This window comes from Stegostoma tigrinum, chromosome 7 (assembly GCF_030684315.1).
Source record: "Stegostoma tigrinum isolate sSteTig4 chromosome 7, sSteTig4.hap1, whole genome shotgun sequence".
Taxonomy (NCBI): Eukaryota; Metazoa; Chordata; class Chondrichthyes; order Orectolobiformes; family Stegostomatidae; genus Stegostoma; species Stegostoma tigrinum.
The window spans coordinates 21,793,451-21,806,155 of NC_081360.1; the positions used below are offsets into that span (position 1 = coordinate 21,793,451).

Consider the following 12,705-nt stretch of genomic DNA (forward strand, 5'->3'; position numbering starts at 1 on the left):
GTTCAAACAGTCAATTTTCACTTGAATAACTGGGGAACAAGTACATTTCACCTGCCAGACAGATGATGGCTGTTTGCAAACCACACTTCTTGTGCCACATCTAGACGGTGAAACAAGAACATTAAAATATGCAGGTTTCTATTTGTTGTTTTGAGTGTAAAAGAGAAAATATGATACACCTGGGCAAGAGCCCTCTCACATTATCCTTACCGAGATTAAACAATTTAATAGATCCACTGACACTTAAATCTCTCCCCGTGGAGGCATAAATCACATTTTTCAGGGAAAATATAGAATTGTACAACATAATACTCCTTATATCTAATCAATGTGTAAATTGTACATATTTTGACAATTTGTTCTGTACAAAAATATATTAATAAAAAGCAGCACTGAAGATACCAAAACATAGTACAAACAAAGCTGAGCTACAATAAGATAACTAAGCGTGAAGCTGGATGAACACAGCAGGCCAAGCAGCATCTCAGGAGCACAAAAGCCGATGTCTCGGACCTAGACTCTTCATCAGGAGTTTTTTTTACATTCAGTGTTCTTTAGAAGATATTATCCTTTATGGAATGTTATTTTTCAGAAAACTGTTGAGTGCTGCTTTCCCCAAGTGTACTTTTATAGGGTTATTGGCTGTCACATTCGAGTAAGGTGGTCTTCAGATTAAAAATTACTGTAATTTTTTTCAAATGTACATTCATCTGGAATAACGAAATTAATAACTTATTGTTTAACTGACCTTACTAGTTCTATTACGTGTGCTGATGCCTACAGCGATAATAAGTTTTCAAAAATAACAATTTTGAACCTTCACAGCACGTCCCACGGACTCACTTGGAGCTCGAACGAAAACAATCCGAAACTGAATGAAAGCTAACTATAGCAATAAGCAGATAACTCTGCAATTAAAATTAATAAATTTTCACATCTTCAACACAGTTAACGCAAGCCTTTCGATCTTAATCTTGGACTTTAGATACCGAACGTCTCTTAGCAAAGGGGAAAAGGCCTTTTTTTTAAACGTTTCGTTTCTTCCCGCTCAAATTGACAACGTTCATGAACGAAGATCAAGGAACGTACATTACAGAATTAAACTCAATCAATCGGTCGCTTTTGCATATGTACTTTACGTTAGATCAAAGAATGTTATTGAGAAACTCGTGTGCAGTCACTTCGACCTTCCTCCCTATACAAGTAAATTCGGTAAGACTCAAACGAACATGGGTTATTCTTTTAGACCTGTTTTACAGACGCTTAATCTTAAGCAAGTTCTTTAGGGCTCTTTGGCAGGTCCATTTAGTTACCTAAATGGCATAGCTAAATAATAAAACGGATACACTCAAATTATCCGCTCACTACAAAAAGAAAATGCTTAATCCGTTCTCAATTTCAACCGTCCACTGTGCATTTCAAGTCACCAGTTCCTCCAATCAGTGAAGTGTGACACTCTGCAAACACCAAGAAATCTTCAATTAGAGTCCCTAACCTCCCATAATTTGGAGAATGTCAGAGTATGACAGATTTTACAAATCAAGCCAACCTTAAAAAAAGTAATGAACTAAATGACTGCTATTCAAAAACTGTTGGAGGCGTACTTATCAGGATACTGAAGAGGGAAAGAAAGATCAGTGCAGTTGTGGTAACATGCTCTTAATTAGTATCCACGTTCACAGGGACAATGAGTATTTGAACAAAGATGCCACAGTGCAACCAAGACCTTTAAAACCAGACTTCAAATCATTAAAGGAGGAAACTAAGCGAGAAACTAAAATACACCTGATTTCGCCCCCCCCATTTTTGTTGTCAATCGACTTCCATTTACGAGTTCATGTCTAGGCAGAAAGAAGCGTCCCCTCCTAAAACAACCCATGCTTTTCAGTTTGCTTAATCTCCCTTGAATCAGATCGCCACATAACACTCTGCCAACTGGTTGGATTCGCCCAGCTCACCAAAATTAATTTCTAGGGGAAAAAAATCGCTAATTCACATACACAACATTCCATTCCACGCTTTGTTTATTTGTGCTTGCTCAACTTGGACATCGAAATAGCTGATTCACCCAATTTGAGTGGGGTTGCTCGCTTCCAGCTCTCAACCCATTCAAGTTTAATTGGGTCCATTTGTATACGTTCAAGGCTCAGCGAGGTTCGGCCTCGCCTTTTGGACGCCCGGGTGATGCAAGTTTATTTAATGCGATTTGATGAGGCCGATCCACACTGCATCAAGCAGCCGAAGTTTAAGCCCACACGGTACACAGTAAGAGGTGTGTATATGTCGAAGATCCACGATTTGGCGTTAAGCCACTCCGTCTCAACCTACCTTGACCTGCAGGAAGCCCCACCCTCACGAGACGTTGATTGGGCATTGCCCGTTAGCAACGTCCCAAACAAACGAGCATCGGGGTTTCTGATTGGCAATGGGAGCCATCCATCAGTCAGGCATTTCCGTTCATGAAGTTTAGTTGCTGTTAACAGTAAATACTTCAATCGGTAAGCGAGAGGTTAGGACGAGAGGAATGAGGGGTAAAAATAAATTCTGAAACCCAACCACCGATCAAAGACTGTTCACTTTCAGAAATCAAGCCGTTGTGAAAATCAGTGGGCAGAACCACTTCGTACTATCCGTTTAAACTCAGGGAAGGGAGGTGGAAAGACAATTGGAGTCGGAGAGAGAGCCATTAAAATCGCCGAGCCTTACCCGAGCGCTGCAGCCAGTGAGCGGTAGATGAGAGCTTGTTTGGTGGGAAGGGCGTTTGTGGGTCGAGTAGATCAGATTTTACCGACAGAAAATGGGGATATCTGGCGACGTGTTGGAGAGAATCAATGCGACTCGCTGAGGGGTTCCGCCATGTTTGCTCGCCTCACTGACACTCACTGCACAACAAGCTTGCGAGGCGACAGCAGCTTTCGTGGGGTGGGGGCGTGCAGAGACTTGGTGGTTGAGCACGTGACAGATTCCCGCCAATCGCAGCTCTATTCGATCCAACAGTTCCAGCTATTTTTAGAACCTTGTTTTTTTTCTCTTCGATTTGAAAGGAGCGCGAGCCCCCTCCCTCCTGCCCGGTGCAGCGACAATGCGCAGGCGCCCCTTCCTTCGGGAGCACCCCCCCCCCCACTCAACGTCCCGCCCTAAAACTTCACCCCCTACCTTCTTGATGCTCCGTTTCGCACGCGCAACCTCCCCTTATCGTGGGAGGCCACGCTTTTCTGCGACTCTGGTATATTTTCTCACGCTAGGTCGTTATCCATCGTTTTAATCTCATCCGCTGTTCTCTGTTTGCTGTCTTTTGCACAGCACACATTGCCTCCCCTCGCAAAAAAAGTCGTGCTTTTCTTTATTTTCGTTACCAATGAACGTTTTAGAAAATAACTATCAAATTACCACGCCGTGACTTGCTGTGGTGGGGCTGACAAATCCTTAAATCTCTGTTTCCAATAGCATACATTTTAAGAATGCAAGCTACGATTCACGAGGTGTTTCAAGATCTTGTCCCTGCAGAACTGGGCTAATCCAGTATTAAATTCCGCATGTTAATTCACCAACTCATTTGCTTTCACTTGTCACCTCCTGGTGTTTCCTTTTTCCTTCGAGCAAATTACTTTGTTTCCATTCGTCAGTTTTTTTTCTCTATTGGTAATTATGATCCGTGTTCCTTTTGCATTCATTGCCTAAAGTACATATGAGTTATATTTTGCACATGCATTAAGATGATAGGGGTAGTTGAGAGAGTGGGATGTGTTTGACAAGTGGTCTAACGTGTACCATCTTTGGTCCTGGCATCTGTATTTTCAATGGAAACGTATATGTTGCATTTGGTACCTAATTTGTCCAGTGTCTCCAGTGACTACGAAGATGACTGTATGGAAATCCAAAGTAAATTTTATTGGAAAGCAGTGTGCATTTTGGCAACTGTTTCAAGAAATGTTTTGACATTTCTAGAATACACGGTAGAAAATGAATATATTCATTGTGCTGTTTAGTTCTAAAGCAAAGAGATTAGAAAAGGGTGATCAGTGAAGTCAAGGGAGTTGGAGATGCAGAGGAGTTTAAAGAGTAAATTTCACAAGATTCGACTGTTTTTATTTAAATGTTATAATCAACTCTGTAACCTAAGCAATAATAATTTTAGTATGTGCCCAATAGCATCATTAATATAACTAAAAGCAATTTAATGAAAATATCTGAATTTGTAATCCAGCATGTCAGGAGAGGGGCAATGTAGAAGAGAACTGTACCATAGTGGTTTGAAATCTAGTAGCCTATTCAGTCCCATGCCTCCAGATCAGTGAGTCCTATCTATGGCAGGAGATAGGTCACCTGGATCAGCTATTTGAAGAACAGGGTTTTCAGTTGCATTTTAACGGAGCCACAGCATCACTTCCCATTAGAACAAGGGTCAGAATGGACCTCCTCAGCAATCGTCAGTGACAATGAGTGATGGTTTTTCAATGTAGTGCTATTTTATGGATCTTGGATGCATCACTGAATATCATGATACAGTTTAAAAGATCTACAGAGATATTTAGTTTCCAGGAGATGGGAGGTAAAACTTTTCCTTGGAGACTATGTGGCTGGAAGGGGCAGAGGGGTGATCAGCAAGAATGTGGAGCCTTGCCCCTAGATACAATCTGTAAGAGATTTAATTATTTCCAAACCACCACCACAACCAATCATCCCTTTTTCTGACTTTCCAAGGTTTTTGCACAATAACCCTTAAGCTATTACACCTTTGCAGGTACATCCATCTCTGTGTCCGTCCTACATTCTCATGTTCCCATCTGACAGCTTCATCTTATTGGCATATCAAACGTATCTTTTGTCTTCTCAACATGTGTGTTTTCATATACTCATTTCACTTCTTGCAAAAGAAGGGAGTGTAGAGGAACAAGGGAGAACTTCTCCATTAATCGGCCTGACTGCTGCAGATTGGCAAGCCCTTGAGAAAAGCCCTGGTACATATAGCTGTTGATGATGGAGAAGTGAAGGCCTTGCTACCATTTTTCCTTTCCTGGGACATGGGCGGCATTGGCTGGGTCAACATTTATTGTATAACCCTAGTTGCCCTTGAGAAAATGGTTACGCGTTGCTTTCTTGAACTGATTCATTCTATTTGTTGCTGGCACATTGACAATGCTGTTTGAGAGGGAGTTGTAGGATGTTGACCTATCAACACTGAAGGAAGAGCAATATACTTCCAAATCAGAAGGGTGTGTTGCTGAGAGCAGAACTTGCAGTTAGTTGTATTCCTATAAATCTGCTGCTCTTTTCCGAGTTGGTAGTGGTTGTGAGCTTGGAAAACACTGTCTGAAGAGCCTTGATGATTTTCTGCAGTTCATCGCGTAGGCAGTACACACTGCTGCTATTGTGTGTCAATGTTAGAGGGACTAAATGTTTGAATGTGGCACTCGTCAAGCAGGCTACGTTGTCCTAGATGACATCAGAGTTCTTTTGAGTATTGTTGGAGCTGCACTTGTCCAGATAAGTGGGAGCATTCCATCACATTCCTGGTGTGTCATGAAGATAACAGACTGGCTTTGAGCACTCAGGAGATCATTTGTCATTACAAGATTCCTCTGAGCTGCTCTTGTAGCCACAGTATATTGTTATATTTCGGTTTCTGATAAACTCCAAGATGTTGAAAATAGCAATTTCAGTGGTAATGATGCTTTTGAATGTCAAGGGGTGATGGTTAGATTCTCTCTTTTTGGACATCGCAGAAGCCAGGCACTGCTGTGGCACAGATATTTTTATATCATTGACAGGTTGTGGGTGGCACTAGCTTCACCAGCATTTATTGCTCATCACTAATTGCCCAGTGGGCAGTTAAGAGTCAACTACATTACTGTGGTCTGGAGTCACATGTTGGCCAGCCTGGATAAGGATGATGATTTCATGGAATTTGAATTCCACCATCTGCCAAGGTGGGATTTGAACCCATGTCCCAAGACCCATGTGTGGGCCTCTGGATTAATAGTCCAGTGATAATACCACTAAGCCATTCTCCCCCCCAAGTTACTTTTCGCTTGTCAGCTCAAGACTGGATAATGTTCAGTTCATTTGGAACTCGACTGCTTCATTATCTGAGGGGTTGTGAATGGTTCTGAACACTATGCAATCATCACTGAACATACCCACTTCTGACCTTGTGATGGAGGAAAAATTTGTTGATGAAGCACCTGAAGATTGTTGGGCCTTTGACAACTGAATAACTCCTGTGGAGATGTTCTGAGTTTGGGGTGACTGGCCTCTCATCACAACTACAGGTATCTTCCCTTGTGCTAGTTATTCCAATTATGGGAGAGCTTTTCTCCTGATTCCCATTGATTGTAGTTTTGTTAGGGCCCCTTGATTCCACAATCATTCAAATGCAGCCTCGATGTCAAGGGCAGTTTCTCTCACCTTCCTAGGTGACAGACACAACCACATGGTATACAACACTTGACATGACGTCAATAGGAATTGAAAAATAAAGATATACCAAGTTAGGACAAAGAACCCTGTCATCTTGTCAATTCTATGTGCACCCTCCCAGATCCTGAAGATTCCCTCATGAGCTGATGCAGGAGGAGGATGAAGACTCCCCAGAGGAGATTTATGACCGAGAGAACATTGTCACAGGACTGATTCAACCCTGTACAGGCTTGGGTACACATCTTAGTGGGACATTCAAGACAAGTCCTTGGGTTATCACAGGGTTTGGCACACTTGATAAGTAAGCAGGACCAAGCTTATGAGACAGGGAGAGCAACAGAGAACTTCATAAAATTGTTTTTGCGTGATATAACCATCAATGGCAAAACCACCTATATTCTTGCTCATCAGTAATTGCTCTTGATCTGAGTGGCTTGCTAGGTCATACCAGAGGACAGATAACAACTAACCATGTTGCTATGGGTCTGTAGTTACATGTGGGCCAGACTGCTTGAAGTAGACAGATTTCCTTCCCGAAAGAGCATGACTGAACCAGAAAGGTTCTTGTGACAATATTTAATAGTTTTCTAACCATTGTTACCAAATCTAACTTCACTTCCAAAATTACCCTCCCAGAAATAGTTAAATCAACAAATTAAACAGCCAACAGCAATCCCTTGACTGTATTATAGAGGGTTGATTGCTAATGGACTGTGACGATGATTAGGCTCTTCTGTGGTGCAAGTAAACAACCACACTAACTAGGAAGGCTGGAAGCCAGGCAAACCGGTGAAGTCACCATTGAAAAGAAACAGGCAAACAGTCTGTCAGCTAACTCACAAAGCCAAGAATCTCAAAGTCAACTGCTTCACTACCATCTGTATTACCCGAACATCCAACGATTTTGCTTTGATTAGCTAATAAACTCACCTTGTTGTGGCCAACTGAGACAGTTGTGGAATGAAATTAAGAAGAGGGACCAATTCAACCTTCCACACATGGTAACAAAATCATTTGGGGGAATATCATCCAGGATCATAACTGGGGTCCCCTTGCCCAGGGGCTAGTTTTAATGTTATCACTTCATCACTGTTTCCCCATGCAAGACCCTCCATGCTGTTCTTAGTTGCACATAGACGCTGAGCATCAGGGATGGTCAAAGAAGGGGACTGTTCTGGAGCAGCAACATATTTGATTGTGTTAGCTTCTGCCAACATTTCGCAGAGACACTGTGTCTAGTTTTAGCAAGATTAGATGAGCCCAAGAATTCATGATGTTTCAAGACTTTGCATTAATGTCTGCCTCCATGGAAAGAGTAGCAATCTGCATTGAAGGTTAAGTCATGGCAGACAACCAATGCATGCAAACCCAGTCAATGACCTGTACACTTAGTGTGTTAAGTCGGTTGGAGGAAAACCTCATCTTAGCCTTTCAACACCTCACTGAAATGTAGTAGGTTACTTTTCACTTCTTATGGGAAATACATGTGGACTATGAGAGGAAGGATGGAAAAATAAATATGCTCCAGAAATGTTCTTTCAAAGTTCTATTGTCTTTTCTTTCTCTTTGTTACTTTTTACCTGCTAATTGACCATCCGCCTTGTGAAAAATGATACAAGTGTGGAGGATAGATGTCGTTGAAAAAGGTGGTTTGTTGGCCCTTTGGATTGTTTTTTGCTGAGGTAAGAAGAATCACCGTAGGTTCAGCTTTGATCTGCCAGATCGCTGAATTGCTTCAGATTAGCTGAAACTTGTCTGAATAAGCCCATACAAGATATACTTGGCAATTAAGGAAATGGCTACAGGTACTCTGACAATATCAGGCTCCAGTCGTTTTCTTAAAAAGATGCAAGAGGTCTTTGTCTTTCTGCAGGTCCAGTCCTCAATTTTGGGTTGTGTTGGCACCATTGTTCTAGACTTACACCCTTGAAGATATGCCCAAGCACCAGAAAAATCATATTCCCAATTGCATTCTCAATGACTGCTCTTATGATCATCTGTTTTCTGTTTTATCTTTCCTGAATTGAACTCCACATAGATGTCAAGAGACACATTGTAGATTGCAACCCTTGTCATCAAGAAGCCATTCACTATGTCTGCTTGGAGCTAAAAATCTAGAAGAGATGTGACTGGTGCAATATTAAGGCATTGTTGCGTACAAATGCACAATCTTTTAGCATTAACATACAAATTGAATGTTCAGGGAATGGGTGCCTATCATTTATGAATAGAGTTGGTTGATATGAGTGTGTCTTGATTGCCATATTTGCAGTCTATAACTCCCTCCTGGATCTCGCCTGAACAGCAAATTCAAGAGCTGTTTTCGTCTCAGAAACCTCATAGAGAAGTGGACATTGTAGCGGTCCTGACAAATTGCATCTATTACCTGGAAGACACACTTGTGCACAGAAAATTGTGAGATTCTGCAGACGTCAGCTTTTGGAAGGAGCCAGTCACAAAGAAGTTCAAGGCTGTATTAAATTCGATCTCCTCTGGTGTTATGGCCCATCAGGTTGTCTTGGTTGGAGGTTTTCTTATTGGGGCTGAAAATTTAAACAACAACCTGACACGAGATTCTGAGCTTCATGAAGCATTGATGTTTAATCATACAATGAACTTAGAGGACTACGGAGTTAGGGCTGGAGAGTGGGACGGGCTGGGTAGCTCTTTTGGGAGCTGGTATGGACAAGATGAGTTGAATGGCCTTCTTCTGTACTGTAAAATTCTGTGATTCTATGTCCAGAGATCTAATCCTCTATCTGTATACTATGTACACACTGCATCACCTCCTGTGAATTGAAGCTGCACATTCATCCTCTTTCATCATTGGACTGACAGGTGGTTGAGAGAAGTCTACTGCTGCTTTTGTTTTACATCGGATGTCTGAGCTAGAACTTCCATAAGCTGCCCCATGCTGTCGTGAATGCTGATAGCTGAGAGTTATATATCAAAGTCAACGTATTTGAAGAAAGCAGAAATGCCTCCAATGTCATAGAAATTGCCTCTAAGGCAAACCACACTCCCAGAACCAGTCTTGTGAGTAAATACCATTTTAGGTAAAGAAGTAGCTGTTATATTTCTGGATTTAAAAATTTTCCATGCAGCTTATCAATAGTTCAGCTCTGTCAATCTTCACTGTCCTCTCGCCTTGTTCAATCTAGTGAATTCTAGGAAGCCAAGGACGCTTATGCAGTGACAGTTAAAGCCAGTATCTGTGGTTAAGATGGAGCCCATTATCCAAAGGAGTTTATCCATGAGTTCAAAAACATGCTCAAGTTAGATGCAGAAGTTGGTGAATTTCTTCCAGCTTCCCTAAACGCATTAAAAAATGTTTTAACCCTCTCGAAGCACTGACACCCGTCCATCTCACAGTTTTAATTCCATTCCGTCAGGTCAAATTTTATCACAGTAGGCAGAGAAATGAAATTCTGTTAGATAAATCTGGAAGAAAAGAAGTCTCAGTAATGATGACCAAGGACCTTTGGATGAAAGCATACCTGGTTCATTAATGTCCTTTAGGGAAATAAACCTGTTCTCCTTGCTTAGACTGACCTGTAGTAATGAATACTTAGATGAGGGGCAGAAGTGGGTCATTCAGCCTCTCAAGCCTGCTCAGGCATTCAATAAGATCATGGCTGATCTGCTTACAGCCTCAAATCCCCATTCCCATCTACCCCGATAACCTTTCACCCCCTTGCTTACCCAGAAACCTTTTACCTCTGCCTTAAAAATATTCAGTCAGAAGTGACAGGACACCAGGTTATGGTCCAACAGACTTATATGAAATCTCTGATGAAGGGTCTAGGCCCGAAACGTCAGCTTTTGTGCTCCTGAGATGCTGCTTGGCCTGCTGTGTTCATCCAGCCTCACATTTTATTATCTAAGATATGTACAGTGCTCTGTGTAACTTCCCGAGTTTTGTTTTCAGTTACCCTCAATAAATAATATTCTGTTAACTTTTCTGATATTTGGCCCCAGACCCACAGCAATAAGGTTCATGCTCAATTGTCCTCTTTTCCCAGTAAGCAATGCATCTTCTCAAGGACAATTGGACATGGTTGATAAATATTGGCCTTGCCAAAGTTGCTTTCATTTTACAAATAAGTAAAAATAAAAATAAACCAGAAATTATTCAATAATTAAGTTACAATAAAAACTTAGAAAATATTTCTGTATCCTGCGGTGTCTGCTTCTCATGAAGGTCTTCAAGCATACGAACATATTCTCTCTTTGAGGCCATCTGCGCATGGGGCAAATAAAGTAGATACCCAGAGCAATTCTCTACCCACAAGGGGCTCTGCCCATCCTGGACTTATACTTTGCAAAGTGTAGGACCTTGGGGGTGAAAAGCACTGCTCCTCGTGGTGGAGTGAAGGATGATGGAGATGCACGAAAGGCTAGAATGAGAAAATTTGAAAATTCATGGAGTTAACAAATTGAAGGAAGATGTGGGCCTTGAGAATTCGAAATTTGTTGTGCTCTGGTCACTTGAACCTGGAAATGTTGACATGCCTGGGGCTAATTACATCCGATAATAAGAGCCAAAGTATGTGAGAAGGCAGAAATTAGAATTTTGGGTGAAGCCCAGTTGGCCCATCATGTCTGTGCTGGTCGAAAAACATCTGACTACACTAAACCCATTTTCCAGCTTTTGGCTTTTGGCCCTGGAGGCTACGGCAATGCAAGTCAATAAGTACCCCTTGAATGTTACCAGAGTTTCTGCCTGAACCACTCTTTCATGCAGTGAGTTCCAGACTGCCATCACCCTCAGGGTGAAAAGATTCTTCTCATCTCCCTCATATCCTTCTATCTCTTATCTTAAATCTGTGCCCCCTGGTTATTGATTCCTCTGCTAATAGAAAACACACTTTCCTATCAACCCTATCTATGAGCCTTATAATGTTATACATCCTTATCAAGTCCTTACTCAACCATTGCCACTCCAAGGAAAACAAGCCCAACCTTTCCTCTTAACTCAAGAGTCTTCAGCCCAATAATATCCTGGCATATCTCTGCACCCCTCTTGTGCTGTCATATCCTTCCTATAACATGATGACCACTGCATGCAATACTTGAATTATTGCTGCCTAACAAGTGCTTTGTGTCATTGCTGCATAACCTTCCTGTCCTTGTATCCTCTGCCTTGAATAATAAAAGTAAGTATACCATATGCTTTCTTAACTATCTTATATAACTGCCCTGCTATCTTAAAAAATCTGTTGATATGCACACCAAGGTCCCTCTGACACCCAGTTCTTTCCAGGGTCCCATCATATATGGTTTGTTAGCCCTCCACAAGTGAAAAGATTCCCCTCGTCTCCCTCTTATCCTTCTATCTCTTACGTTAAATCTATGTCCCCTGGTTAATGATGCCTCTGCTAATAGAAAACACACTTTCCTATCAACCCTATCTATGCCCCATATAACATAATACATCCATATCAGGTCCTTACTCGACCATTGCCACTCTAAGGAAAACAGTCCCTTTTCTGGATAGAATTCCATTTGTTATTCCTCTACCCAGTTTACTAATCCATTTTCATCCTCCTGTTGTGCATGGCGAGCCACCTAATTATTTACCACCCTATCAATTCTTATATTATTCATGGACTTCTTGATCATACCCCCTAAATTTTAGTCCAAATGACTAACATATGCTACAAACAACCAGGGCCCCAGCATTGAGCCCTATCAACCCCTCTGTAAACAGATTTCCAATCACAGAAACGTCCCTGTACCATCACCATATGCTTCATCACGCTCAGCCATTTTGCATCAAATGTGCACTTTACCTTGGATCCCATGGGCTCTTATTTTCTCAAACAGACTACCTTATCAAAAGTCTTCCTTAAGTCTATATAGGCAGCATCAAATATCAAGTGCCTCTGCATACCTAACGAGTTGAAGCCACAAGTTTTCATTCAGCAATGGACATATTCATTATTAAATATTGCATTAAACAATTATTAGGATTGGAGTTTCCCCAAACACATTTTCTTGTGCTCAACACAAAAGTCATAAACTGTACAGGTTCACACAGCTAATGCAGAAGTAATCTGGTTACTATTTCCTAAGCAGGTTGTGGACCCATTATTTGTTTAGGAACATTTGGCTTTAACATGCCACTCCAGAAAACAATATCAAACACCAAACACCTTTGTATTAGACGAAAACAGCAAATAGGTTATATAGATTAAATAATATGCAGCAGCAAGGTATCCCTGCTGCTTATTACAGTGATGTCAAAGCCTGAATTCACAGGTCTTTAAAAGTGCCCAATCCTTA

General features: G+C 41.5%; 1 protein-coding gene across 3 annotated transcripts in view; it reads right to left on the reverse strand.

The window, feature by feature from the left end:
* hdac4 (histone deacetylase 4) overlaps positions 1 to 2,949 on the reverse strand; it is a 532,576-nt gene extending 529,627 nt beyond the window's left edge. For 2 of the 3 annotated variants that reach the window (XM_059647103.1, XM_059647104.1), the window contains exon 1: positions 2,707 to 2,949. The gene's annotated coding sequence lies outside the window, so the exon portion shown is untranslated. Of the gene's footprint in view, positions 1 to 2,328; positions 2,663 to 2,706 lie in introns of those variants that run through there. The other variant, XM_059647105.1, reaches the window with a different exon arrangement.
* Positions 2,950 to 12,705: the final 9,756 nt, after the last annotated feature.